Raw genomic sequence first — 14,885 nt, 5'->3', positions numbered from 1 at the left:
GTACATACAGGCTGTGGTGCTTTTTATTCTGGGGCATCTCTTTGCCTGCTGATGGATCAGAACCTGCTGTACTGGCTCTCATGTTCTAGATGAGGCCTTGTGTGTGAGCACTGAAGCCCAAACATAGCCACTGGTACAGCTGTACGTCTTGGAAGATTATTTCCATTATAATTTATTTTTCCTACTGAGTCTTTTGAGCTGTTTTGGCCTTTGTTAAGACAAATAGACTTGTAGGCAGGTAGTTTAACGAGCTAATACATGCATTTCCTGCTCAGCCACTTTCAAGAATTTGGGGTTTAGTTCTGATGAACCACTGGGATTCCAAGTGGGTTTGCTTATTTAACGTGTTTCCAAGAAAGGTGGATTAATTTCGTCCTTCAGAAGCCTTTAGCTTAACAAGCTGCTTGAGGCATCCGACTTTGGGTTTTGTTTAACCAGGTCTTTGATTAAAAAAAAGAAGAGAGAAGGGAAGAAAAATGAAACTATTGTTTCTTCTAAATCTCTACGTTTCTTAATTTATTCAGTCTTCCCAAGTAGTTCTGCACTTAAAGTTATAATGGGTATCTCCTTTAGTAACTGAAAAAAATATTTTTTCTCTGTGTGAGATCAATGTATGGAAATATAATTTAACTGACGCTATGTTTTAAAAGGGTCAACATGTAGAAAAATATGAGTAGGTTATCTGATGGTGAGAAGTATCAGCTAAGATTATGGGCATGTGAACTTGAGCAGAGACCTAACATACATGCCATCTGTGAGACATGGCCATTGTATGTGTTGGTGGTTCAGTAGCAAACCAAAGTTTGTTAATTAAATTCTAGAAATGTACTTGATGTAATTTTGCTGTGAAGGTCTCAAACCTGTCAACAAAGCTGACAACCATCTACAAACAGAGCTTTGCTTTTCCAAGTGAAATGCATTATTCTCTTCATACTGTAATACTGTATTAGAAATATCACAATAAAATACAAGAGAAGCTGTCTTCCCTTGAGCTTTTTTTTTTTTTTTTTTTTTAAATTTATTACAATTCCTGGCCACCACGAGAAAATATATGTTACAAACTTCACAGTAGCAGTAGCCTGTGCTGACCTTAGAGATTTCCTACACTTTGAATAAATTGTTAAATAGAAGAAAGGACTGTCTGAGAAAATAACATACAATCTCTATTTGGTAGCAAACTTGATGTCTAAGTTTGACCTTTTAAAAGAAGATCAGCTTCTGCTTTACAACCAATTGTTTATGTCCTTTTCTTCCTCATCCTGTTTTCTTTTTCTGTTTCTCACTTTCTTCCCCATTCTCTGTATTTCTCTCCCAACAGCTATTTCAATAATGAATTTCTGTAGTCCTCACATTGGCCTTTGCCATTTTTATGTCATTATTAAGGCAGGGTTGCTTTTTTAGGTGTAAATATATATAAGTGGGAAGAGTAAGGCTATTTCAGTATAGTTGATAAGAGCTGAAGATTTTAGTAATCTGCTAATCTTAAAGACTGTTGCAAGTGACTAATCTGGAGCCTGGGAGTGGCAGGAAAGAGGTCTGTGTCTGTACTGTTTCATGTCACTGTCTTCAGACTCAGAGTCTTCTTTTGACTAAATATATTTAGAAACATCACTAATATTATTGTAATTGGTAATTAGCAAATTGATTTTTTTTCAGAGTGAAAATTTAAGAGTTTGCACTGACCGAGTCAAGCAGTCCATACTGATATCTCACATTATCTGTGTTGTTTAGTGTCTGATGTTACCAGAAAGGAACATGTATTTTATGTAGTTTTTACCCTGGGATAACATGGGGTGAGCAGTGTATTGATTTGGTGCTTAAACTGTGATAAGGCATGGAGAGGAATGGACTGCCGAAGGTGGACTTGCCAAAATGCTGTATTTCAGCATCGGGTTTAATCGGATTCCTTCGTGCAGTTTTAAGCTTATTACTAGTTTTAAGCTAATTGACTTCTGCCAGCTGTCGGAAAGGTTCCAATGTTTCTAGAACGCCCTTCTTGTAGGCACCGGCGGAGGCGCTAGGGGGCTCACGTCAGATGTTTAAACCTTTCCCAGCGCTGCTGCGTTCGGGCTCCGTAAGGCTGTGCGGCACAGCGCGAGCTGCCTGCGGGGCCTGCGTGCCCCTCTGGTGTGACTCCATTTAGTGACATGAAGAGCCCGTTGTGCTATTGGAGTACCTTGGGTCAGGAAGGAAGAGCTGTGGATTAATTTAGGATGAATTTTGTTTCATTGTAGGAAAGTGAGAGTGGATTTTGCTTTTTGTTTTACCAACAGCTAAATTAGTTAGCTGTGAGCCTGTGGAAACCTAATGATGTGCAGTGCAAATAAGGTTGCCTATGGGTAGCAACAGACAAAACCTGGCTTCCAGAAACTGAAGAATATTTATTCAAACAAGCAAACCAAGTGCAATACTAGCAATTGAAAAGCAATGTTAGTACAATTATAAAGTTTGCAACTCATCTTGTACTTTTTCTATGAGTTAGGTTGTTGAAGTTGATAAGTATAACTTACCTGTTCTATTTACAAAATGTAGGAATCAAAGGTTTGAATCTCCTTATAAAGTCTTCAAGAGTATTTTCTTTTCTCTCTCTCTTTCTTTCTTTCTTTCTCTCTCTCTTTCTTTCGTTCTTTTATTTTTCATAAGAGTAAAGGCAGTTTTTTTGTTATCTGAAGGAGTGTCAACAGGATTATGAAATACAGTTCCGTGTTTCAGCACTGGTTATGACTAATATTAGCAGGGAACTTCCACTGAGAAATACCCAACTGGAGAACTTCCTGAGTGCAGCCTGCAAGCAGGCAGCCATCCTGTGATATAGGTGTGAGCTGCAGCAGCCTGCGAACTGCCTTTGGGCCGTGCTTGGCTTCCATGTGCGATTCCAGCTGTTTCTGGAGGCTCGCTGTTCTGAGCAAGTGTTACCTTGCATGTAAAGGGAGCAGTGCAACCTATGTGTTTGGAAACAGCTGTACACAGTAATTACTGTAGCAAACGTGTATCTTTAAACTGGATTTTAAGAGCCAGTAATGATAATGGCAACAGTAGAAAGTAGCAACCACTTTGTCAACACAATGCTATCAAGGTAGGGAGAATGCTATCAGTGTAATAGAGAATGTAACTTGTGGTACATCCAGAAAGAGTGCAACAAGATGGAACCTTAAATACATCTTCCAAGAGAATAGCACAAAGCCAATCCACTGATCCTCAGTTAAGATTTAAAGGAAATTAATTATGCAGAGCCTTAAGCCCAGGTTAGTTTTGAAAGGCTTTTTTTTTTTTTTTTTTTTTTTTTTTTTGCCATGAAGGCAAATACTCAGGAGCTTTTATACCTAAAAGTTAATTTCTCAGGCCTGCCAGTGTAAAGAACTAAGGTGTTTTGATATCAACTATACTACATAGTCCTTCTCCCTAAGTTCCTTGTTAAAATTCAGTAAATCTCATGGCTGTTTTAGACAGAGCTACATTATATTCAGCATCTAATTTAAGAAAACAAGGCTGATACAAGGAGCTTTTACACTTTTGGCTGAACGTTTGATTCCAAGCCATTTATCAGGCTGCCAGTGTGGAGTGAGAATGGAGGAAGGAGAGAATAAAGAGAAGTATTTGAAATAAAGCATTTAGTTTGTGGGATTTTTTGACCTCCTTCCCTCTCCTGCAAAAAGGTGGACTTATGTAGTGCAGCAAGATTACTGCTTCCATGGTATTACTTTTGTTTCTGCAGTCTGGGGAAAAGGAAGAGACAGGTGCTAATGCAAAGTCATTAGGTTTAATGGACTTGTGTTAGTGTACCTGTGGAACTTCTTGTCAAAGCTGTTCAGGATGTGAAAACGTTGGACGTGTTCAAGGGGAGACTGGTCAAGTAAATACTGGAGAGATTCACTGAGGGTAACTAAAGAGACAGGCAGCATCAATCTCAGGAAGTTCTCTGACCTGAAAATAGCTGGCAGCTGGGAGAAGACTCTGAGGAAACATTACATATGCTTGCCCTGTTCTTATTCTTCCCAGGGCATTGATTTTTAGCCACTGCTGAAAAGAAGATGGGCCTGAACCAATGTGGCATATGTTCTTATGTTAATGACTTCATGCTGATACAAACATGTAGGAATTTTTCTGCGTTAAATGATCTTCTGTAAAAGAGAGCGTACTGGAGGATAGAGAACATTGTAACTGCAGCAGTTCCAAAAGATATTGCAATGTCCATTCTGAATGTATATTTTTTATTATTTCAGAATATTCAATTGAAAAATGAAACATTTTGAAACTTTTGTAGATGGTGTAACGTTATAATGGGATGGAAAGTAGTACAATAATAGCAGAGTGGGAAAGTCTTTGGCTGCAGCAAACAAGAATGAGGCTAAGTGCTACAGAGCTGAAATGGAAGAAATGAGCTACTTACCTTTGGTAGGCCTCAGGTAGGCAGAGATCTCCAGCAAGAGATGCCCTCACCTCCACTGCCAACCCTTAAATGAGGTCTGGGAAGAAGTGGATCCTGGCTCCACCCCTTCTGGTCACTCAATGCATTGCATGCACCTGAGCTGCCCCGGATTGGCTCTGCCTTCCCACCAAGTGCTCCATCACTGGTTCAGGCTGTGGTTTAGCATTTCTGCTACAAATGGTGATCAGTGAATTATAGCAGGTTTCTAAAGATGCTTTCCATAGTTTTTCTTTGTCTGTGCTTACAGTTACACTATAATAATACACTATAACTAACAGTTACTAACAGATCAGCTCCATAAAAAGTGAAAAGTTTGGTGAAATCAAATGGTGAAAGTTTTCCCCATTATTTAAATGGTGATGACATCTAAAATTTTGATGCTGCTTATTTAATCCAGGACCTTTGAACAGAATCTCCAAGCATAGAAGTTAATTTTTCCTAGTTTTCTTTAGATTTAGATCTTTGTGGATCTAATCAACTATACATAAAATCCATACAATAGCATAAACATTCCAAGCTTCCTCCTAAAGAAAAATTTGTAGGGAAAGCTACTAAAACGCTTTGATTTGTTTTCTTTTTCTTTTTAGTTAATTAATTAATTATTTATTATTATTTTTAAGGAAAATACATGTCCACTTTAGTAATTATTTTTGTAGGATGATATAGAAACTGAAAATATACCTATAACTTCCCTAATGCAGTGGGTTGGTGTACTTTCAATATTGCTTGATTGAATGATATTGTGGAATTCAAAAAGAAATATTTCTGTTTCTGTGCACACTGAAAAATATTTTGGAGTGATTCATCTCTTCAGTCTTCTCCTGTTGATGCAGTTGTTCCAGGTCCTCCTGTTTTATTTTAAATTGTTTTATAAATGAAAAAATAGATTTGTGACTTCAACAGCATGCCTTTCTTCTTCGCTCACTCTCATCCTCTGAGAATTTAGTGATCTGAGCTTGACTACCCAGAGTGTGCAAGACAAAATAAGGTGCTCAGGTGAAGGTTCCTGTAAATCTTACTGTGTACCACTGCACTGAAATTCTATCAACAGGGGAAACAAAAAGGTATGAACAGTTATCAAATAATCATTCCTCTCAAGTTTTAACTAAAATTTGTTGATATCCTCATGCACCAAAGATAAATCGTCATGCTGAATTTCTGTGGTAAATCTTTCTCAACTTCAAGAAGAGAAAGCTTCAAGTTTTATCTTGTATAGGTTAGGTGTGCTGGCACTGCACTTATTTGAACACGAAGCCTCAACTGTAAAGCTAAGAAAACTAAATATCAAACAAAAATGCAGACCAGCTTCGTGCAAATGATAGTTGTTCTCACTGCTGTAAACAGGAATGGAGAGAAGAAGGTCTGAAAAAAAGAAGAAATATATTCCCAGTTACAACACAGAAAATATATCACTAGTAATAAGTGGCTTTCTGAAATAGTTGTGCCACTTAAATATTTATTCCTGGTGAAGCAGGGATAGAAGTACATGATCAATGAGTTTGGGCCTTTTTGTATAATCAGTGGTAAAATGAAAGCACACACACACACTCACTTACTTTGTCTGGCACAGCTTCAGTCTTCTTATTCACCAGCTGCTAAGTCATTTTCATATCCGTAGCTGCTTCCTCTGAGTGAAAACACACCTGCTCTTCTCACATTGTTTCCATTTATTGTTGGCTTCCTGGAAGCAAAAGATTTAAAAGAATTTTGGCTTGTATTGGAGATCTGAATAATCACAGAAAGACTCAAAACTGCCACACTCTTAAAAAGTGATTATATGTTAATGTATCTGTATCAATTAACAATTTCCATCAGTATATTTACACTGAAGGCTTAGAATTACATTTTGCAATTGGCATTTTTGCTCACATTATTTTCTCCCTATGCCATTTGGAAATATACTTATTTGGCTAGGTTTTGACTTTTGCTACAGTGTTCGTATATACCTGCCAATGCTTTTAGATAGCATTGTAATTAGCTTATTGTGTATTAAATCACATGAAAGAACTGTGCACAGAACTGGGGTTCATTCCCTGCAACAGTGACTAACAGCTCAGTTTTTTGATCACAGAAGGGAGAACACTCAGGTAAAGAGAATGCTATAGAAAGGCAGCTTTAATATGAGGAATAAAACCAAGAAAGATGGATGATAATGACAGATTTCAGGTTAGTTTATAATAAGAAAATGAAGCACCAGAGACCTCCTTCCCAGCTTGGCTTGACTTTGCATACAGCTGAGATGACAGCTCTCTCTAAAGCCCGCTTTTAAGAAGATATGACTTACACTGGAGCCTGGAACTTACAGAAGTAATCTTAAATTTCTTCTCCAAATTCTTCAGAGACCATGGACCATTTTCCAGCCTACCTACTCCTACTCACGTATCTGAGTGCACCAGTCACTATTCCGTTTCTGCCTGTTACCACTTACTGTGACAAACACAGTAACCCAATGGTTACTGTGCCAGCCTTGAAACTGGCAGCACAACTTCCAAATCCCGAGTGCTAATCATTTTCTAACAGAGATAGTCTTTTATAGAGACATTAATTCATCTTCACAAGGCTCTATAAATCTAGCTCTTCCTTGGCACGTAGTAGAGTAGTTAAAGACAGGAATCACAAAAGGAAATTAGGGTTTTGGTACCAGCTGCTACAGCCTCCAGTATGTAACTTCCTTCCTACACAGTGTATGGGGCTAACTGAAAAGCAATGCCTTAAGTAGAGCTGCTGTCTCTGTAGCTCTGAGTCCTTTCTGGTTGTGTCTCTTGAATATGAAAATTTGATTTTGCATGGAGTGGCTGAGGCAGACCGCAGAGACTGTAATTCTCCAGTCCCAAGGGGTTCAAGCCTCCATTCTAACAATGCTTGCATGCTTTATGGCATGATGTGCAGTAGGGTATTCCCACTTTGCTGCTTTTGACAACCAATTTTACTGACTGATTTTCTATTTTACCAGTGCCTAGAATCAGCCCTCTGAAGATACCATCCTTGCCAAAGGCAGAATCAGCTTTACCTAAACCATTCCTAACATATGTTTGCCTGTTTTGAAGATCTATATTGGTGATAAAGATTTCACAGCCTCCCAAGGGACCTTCTGTTCTTCCTTACGGATTTTTTTTCTAAATCTCTAATTATTCTTCAGTTGAACCACACTTTCCACAATGTACAATGAACAAACCGGACAATATGCTCCAGCTGAGACTTTCCACCATAGTTTTCAACAAATGTATGCTGACTGTCTTATACCCTTAAAACAGGACAAAAGCTTAAGCTTTTATACAGACTTGTTCAATTATTTGTTCCAGTATTTTTCTCTGAATGGAAGTAAAGCAGAACACTATGTAATTCTCTGGTTTCTTCTGTTCCCCCTTCTTAGAAATAAACATGATATCTGCCTTTCTTTCTTTTAGAAGCTCATCTGTTCTCCACAAGTTCTCGAAGACAATTGCTACTGGCTCCGAAATGTATTTACTCTGTTATCTCTGAGGATCCTGAGAGGAATTTCCTCAAGCCCAGTTCATTTGAAAAGAGTCATCAAAATCATAATTCTAACCTGAATTCTTCTGCCGTTGTCACTGACACGAACTTTATCCTGCTGACTGAGGCTGACCCTTCTGCTGAAGAAAGTAAAGCAAGTATCAGCCTTTTTCATAGCACCTTTGGTAGTTTCTTTTTCTTTCTCTTCAAAGAAGGAGTCCAGAGCACTCTTTCATTTGTCTTTGTCTTAGTACAGAGATATTAACAGAATATAGTTAGTTTTTTTTCTAACCTCATTGTTTTATTCTTTTACATTCCCCAGTAATTTGACTATAGGAATATAAAGTAGAAACTTTGATGACTTAAAGATTGTTAAAAAGTACTTAGATGTTGCTGTATTTTTTTTTTTTTTTTTAGCTTGTTGATATTTTTTAAGCACATTTCTGATTTTGTGATGTGGAATGATTTGTGTTATTTCCACAGTCTCTAAAGGAGATGCAAAATCTCTGGAGATCCTTGTTTCATTTATGTATTTATTTGTTCCAAAGATTTCAGTGGTGTCTACATACTGCATTTAGGCTCATAAGTGTCTGTGTAGATATAGTTCTGACTGATCTGCCGGAAGTCACACTGCATGAACATTTGTGCTAGGGCTGGGTTTGAAGCACAGAAATGCTCACATCAGTGGCTTCTGATTCCTGCCTAGTTTATGATCTGATTAAAGCAGGATTATTTGGTTATTATCTCAATTATGTAGATTTATTTTATGCTAACAAATTGCCTTACTTACCAGTTCTTCGTGTGCCCTTCGTTGTCCTTGTTTATTTCTACATTGTCTTAAAAAAAAAAAAAAAGAAAGAAAGAAAGAAAGAAAAAAAGTTTCAGTATGTATTCTTCCCATCTGGTTAGTCCAGCACTCTTCTTAATTAGTAAAATGCCATCCTGTCAGATTCTCTCCTGCCAGGGAGTCATTCAGCTACCAAATCACTTCTTCACCTCCATCATATATTTTAACATTTGAAAACAGCAAAACTGTAAGATATCACATTTTCCCTTACAACAGGAAAAGCAAAACCAGCCACAGCAATGCTAATTAAGCGTAGCTTAGGATTAATTTGAATTTTAACCAGGCCTCATGAGACTTCAGAGAATGTCACAAAATATATAATAATGCTTCTTTTCAGTTAATATTCATTTACTTGAGAACAACAAAAAGCAACAGAAATAGGCACAACCTGTTCTGTAGTCTTTCCCCACATGTTTGTGCTCTGCCCAGACTGCTTTCCCAATGCATTATTCTGAAGGCCAGCCCTTCTCATGTCTAGGCAGTATCAGATGGGATCAAGTATCACTGCGCTCCCCTTCTCTGGACTTAAACTTCTTTTTTCATTATAAAGTCATTTGAAGAAAATATGTTGGCTATTCAATCATAAGCCTTTTATCTGAGTTCGTCAGTTTTGTTACAAAAGCATCATCACTTGCTTCTCTTCCATAATGCTAAATGGAATGCTGTGTATTTTAAAATTACTGTTTGATTCAGTTACTTCTAAAACAAATTTTCCCATATTGATAGACATATTTAAATCAGACAATGCCATAATGCTGATTATAGATAACAAGGCTATTAAGTGCTAAAAATAAGTGTTCTTAAAAAATAAAATAAAAAAAAGGAACAGTCTAGAGGAGAAATCTGAAGTACATCTGTATTTGGAATATATGTATTTGAATAGGAGAAAGTACAGGAAATAATGCAAAGTTATAAAACATTATGAATTTTTTTTTTTTGGTAGAATTTGCTAAAGAGAAATTTATTAGGAAAGCATTCTGTATATCCATATCATTTAATAGTGGCTATAGCTTTTTCTGCCTTTGCTTATGTTTTTGTGACTACTATAGGATATATATGTATAAAAATTGGTTTATTTTAAATTCTGTAGGAATTCTTGGAAGTATTAAAAAAAGCAATTGTACCATCTGAGTATTTCTCTTAAAATTCTGACTTCTGCTGTATTCTGACTTCCTGCTTTCTGGCAGGTGTGCTCAGGCCAGTTAAAAAAAATAGATTAGAAGCAGCAAGGGTGAATTAATTTACTCAGAGAGTGTTCTGTGCATAGAACTCAGCTCCATGGGTGCCAACTGCTGCTGGAGATATCTCCAAATCAATGAGGGCATTCTTCTGCAAGAGAAGTAGAAGTAAGCAGAGAGAAGCAGGTTGCGGAGCACCAGGCAGCACTGGTTCTGCAGAGGTGACCGTTTCAAGGTGCGAGAAACTGGGCAAGCTCACTGTGTGGACATGGCAAGTTGTGGGTTTTCCCACTATTAGTCCCACGGAGGATAAAAGCAATTTAATTTTTTTATTCTGTGCTGTAGCCCGTGAATTTTTTTTTAATTTTAATTGAACAATATGAATTCTCTTTGAATCAATGTCCATAGCGTTCTGCCAGGCTAAAATGTTATGCAGACATGTTACAAAATGTAATGGCAGTTCACTATGATGCTTATTTATACTTCAACCCCAGCTAAAGGAACTGAAGATGCCTGGGCATCATACTGGTCACTGAGCATAGCTTGCAACACTCTCAGTTCATCCATGTAAGGTGTAAATATCTCAGCCAGCGGGCAGAGACCCTGCCCGTATTTCTGGGTATCCTGAAGCTCTCCCTGGAGTACTTGCAAGGTTCTGGATCCATTCCAAGAAGTGGATATAGCAAGGCCAGTATTTCAGAACATGGAAACAACTCCTCCCTTTCTCTCAACTGGTCTTTATTAATCGCTGTCTCTTTGGACAGCATTTTGCTTCTCTAAGTGTTTGTCAGATTTGTGCCCCAGGCATGCATACTTGAGGAATACTGCTTTATTTGGATATTGAATAACATGATGCATCTCATTAGTAATAAGCTTTTTTTTTTTTTTTTTTTTTTTGTTCTGACAGAACACCAGACTTATTGAAGATGACTGTTGAGTTCATTCAGTGTCTAAACAGGTCCTCACTGCAAATCCCAATTTACTTGAGCAGATGTATAGTAAAATGCCATGGGCAATACTATATTATAGTGTTAGTAATAATGATAATAAACAGTGATATTGAATTTCTTGTCCTCTTTTATATTAAAAGAAATGAGAGCACCATGTCTCGCATTGCAGGAAAAAATCAGTAGTTGACAAGAGGTTAAGACTGGTATACAGCACAGTGAAAAAGTTACGGAGAAATATCAGACACCATTTATTTCATCAGCAATAGCAGTGTTACGTTACATTATAAATACAGCTTTCACTTCTATTTATACATCTGGCAGCCAATGCCAATGCGTAAAGCATCTTAGGAGTGGTTCTCCATACTGGGAACTTTTTTGCCAAAGAAGCTGAGGAGAGCTAGGTAAAGTTTCTTTTGTCTCAGTCAGATGCTGCCCACCTTTCAGCAGGCATTGGGCTTTCTGTTTATTCTTTCTCCCTCTGAATCTGTTCCATTCCTCTAGACTCTCTTGCCTTCATCCTATGCTACCTGCCTTATTTCTAAGAGTTTCTCAGTTTTTTCTCTTCCTTTGTCCACACTCCATCAATTTTCTCTAACTCATATAATCCTTTGTATTCTGCTTCTTACACTCCAGAGGATGAATTTGATTTTCCAACTAGCAACATGGGAGGAACTTCTCTTACTCCTGTCGTCAGCTTTGTGTTATTTCTAAAGAGTAACTGCCTGCTTAGGTAAAAAGATTTGCCAGGATGCAGGCTTGCTCATGAATGTAAGAATTACAAAAAGCACTGATTTGTGGAAAACTAAGAGAAGCTCCTGGAAAACAGAAAGGACCACCTGGATTCTGCCTTGCATAATGCTTTGTTTTTGTTTAAATCTGTATGTTCCAAAATGGTTGACTTGAAGGCAAATATCTCTCTCCATTCTTTGGATATCTGAAGGCTCTACAAACATCAGCCTGATAGAAAGTGTAGTGAATATGCAGTGATTACGTTACCAGATTTGTTTATTTTGTCAGATTTACTTCTCTTTATCTCCATCCCTATTCCACTTTGATGTCTTAATGTTTCTGGCATTAAACTAACATAAAATTACCAAAACCAACAAACAAAGCGGCTTAGCTAAGACTGATTGAATGCTTCTGGGAAAACAAGAACTAACTTGAACTTAAAAAAAAAAAAAAAGTTAAAAATATGGCACTTACCTGAAGCTTATCCAGCTCTTTTGGGATTTTTCCCATCTGTGCTGAAGTTACCCTATTAGTTTTTCTTTTTACTCTTGCTAAAGCTTGAAGATGAATGTACATACATTGCAAGTTAGCATATCTCAGCTACCAGTAAAAAATTTGAAATGCTGTCAAATACTAAAGGTGTTTTGTGAAATCTATTAAAAGTGCTGCCCTCTTATGACCTTGATTTTCATATATTTTATATGTGCTTATAATAGAACAGCATGATTCATTAAACACATAGCTTGACATTTGGGTTTTCCGTATGTTTTTGAAAGTCTAAAATGAAAGTGATCCTACCTCAACAGTTTTTTTTTATAGTGTACTTTGAACAGAACGTTACAGATTTGATTGCTCCTTGATTGCTCACAAAATTTCAGGTTTGCAGAATCATAGAATCATAGAATGGTTTGGGTTGGAAAGGATCTTCAACATCATCTAGTTCCAACCCCCTGCTATAGGCAGGGACACCTCCCTCTAGACCAGGTTGCTCAAGGGCCCATCCAGCAACCCAGCTGCTGAACAACTCTCTTTGGTAATCTACCAAAGTGGATTTCAACACTTTGTGTCATGCATTGAGGCAAAAGTGAATTTCCAAATGAAATCCAGAATTACTTAATGGTAAGTAATAATAAGCCCTGTAAGTTGTGTCTCTGGAAATTATTCTCAAATTAATGATCAATGCAGTTTTGTAACTTCCATTGTTTTTCTTCTATTCTTAATTTCACAGGTCAATCCCTTCCCATTCACAATCTCATAACTTTCTTTTGGCAGTTCAAGCAACAAAAGAAAGTGTACAGTTGGTGTAAGTGTGGGTATCTATCAAGAAGGAATATCAAGATGGGAATTAGGAGGGTCAAAGCTTAACTAGCACTGAAACTGAAAGAGAGTGAACAGAAAAATGAAGCAGAACAAAACAAAAAAACTACCCAAATAATGTGGGTACATTGGCAACACAAGGAAGATCTTGGAAAATGCTGCCCCTTGGTGAATGAAGCTAGTGATGCAATAATAAATGATGTGGAAAAAGAATGAGTGCTGAAAGCAAAGGTGTCCTTATTTCTGTCTTTAGTAGTAAAGCTGTCTCACAGTTCTTGTCTCTACTTCTAGAAATAAAGTTTGGGGATAAAATTGCCAAGCATACTAAGTACTGAGTCAGAATTAGCTAGAGCAAGCTGGATGCGTGTATGTCCTTAGGACAGGTGGGATTCATCCAATGGTGTTAGAGGAGCTGGTGCCAGTGTAAGGCCTCTCTTTAGCTTAAAAGTTTACATAAAGTGCCTGATGATTAGTAAGAAGAAAAAGATTATGTCCATATTCCGAAATGGCAAGCAGTGGAAAGTGGTGAATTACAGACTTGTGGTCCTATTGAAAGTACAGGAACAAGTATTTATAAACATGTAATTTCTGGAGAGATAGGATGATTTATTCTGAAGTATAGATTTTCATAAGTTTTTATTATTATCTTCACACAAATAGGTGTATGCGCTTTATTTTCTTCCGGTGCTGATTGACTGCCACACTGAGTCTTTTTCATGGAACACTGATAGCCAGTTACTGCAAACTGAGGACTATCATATAAGCATCAGGTTGGTTATAGCTTGCCCTTGGAACTATTGATTCAACACCTAAGCATTGCTCATTTGCATGGTCCAGAAGAAAGACAAACAAATTCCCCTTTAGTCAACTCTTGTGAGGGCCCATCTGCAGTACTGCTTCCAGGCCTGGGTCCCCCAGTACAGGAAGGACGTGGAGCTCTTGGATCAGAGGGTCCAGAGGAGGGCCACTAAGATGATCAGAGGGCTGAAGCACCTCTCCTGTGAGGACAGGTTGAGGAAACTGGGCTTGTTTAGCTTGGAGAAGAGAAGGCTCCGAGAGACCTCATGGTGGCCTTCCAGTACTTGAAGGGAGCATATAAACAGGAGGGGGAACGTCTGTTTATGAGGGTGGACAGTGATAGGACAAAGGGGAATGGTTTTAAACTGAGACAGGGGAGGTTTAGGTTAGATATTAGGAGGAAGTTTTTCACACAGAGAGTGGTGACACACTGCAAATGTTGCCTAAGGAGGCTGTGGATGCCTGTATGGGAACTGCTGAGTCACGGCCTGAACCAATGACCACCTGAGGCGAGCCATGAGTCAGCCAGAGGAGCACAGGTGAAGGCAATTCACCTGTGCTGCTGGAAGAGGTGGAGCCTGGCTGCACCCCTTCTAGACCTATTTAAGAGCTGGCTACCAGTAGGAAAGGTTCTCTTCTGCAGATCCCTTCTTCTGGTGCTTTCTGTAGGTAAGCCTTCCATTTATTCTCCTTATTATCCTAGTCTATTTTGCCTAACTCTCTTGTGATTATAACATCTTAATATCCATTGATTATACGATGCCTCATCCCTGGAGGCATTCAAGGCTAGGCTGGATGTGGCTCTGGGCAGTATGGTCTGGTGGTTGGTGACCCTGCACACAGCAGGAGGGTTGAAACTAGATGATCATTGTCCTTTTCAACCCAGACCATTGCATGATTCTGTGATTCTATGAAATTCATTTTGTAATTTGGCTAAGTATTTACAAAGCACAGCTAGCAAGGAGAGTAAATAGGTTCTATTTCAGTTCAAAAAAAAATAATCCTTTTTTTCTTTTCTTTAGAGGTGCTAGACATTACTTCACTTTTCTCCTTCCCTGCATTCCTTTTTTACCAGCCTCTGACTGCTACAGCAGCATCTTCCCCAAAGCACATATTTCCCTACAGTTAACGTAGAAGTTCTCTATTCCAGCTACTCTTGTAAT

The sequence above is a fragment of the Tetrao urogallus genome (assembly GCF_951394365.1).
Source record: "Tetrao urogallus genome assembly, chromosome: 8".
NCBI classification, from domain to species: domain Eukaryota; kingdom Metazoa; phylum Chordata; class Aves; order Galliformes; family Phasianidae; genus Tetrao; species Tetrao urogallus.
The sequence above is the reverse complement of the archived record's forward strand: the minus strand, read 5'-3'. Positions refer to the sequence as shown.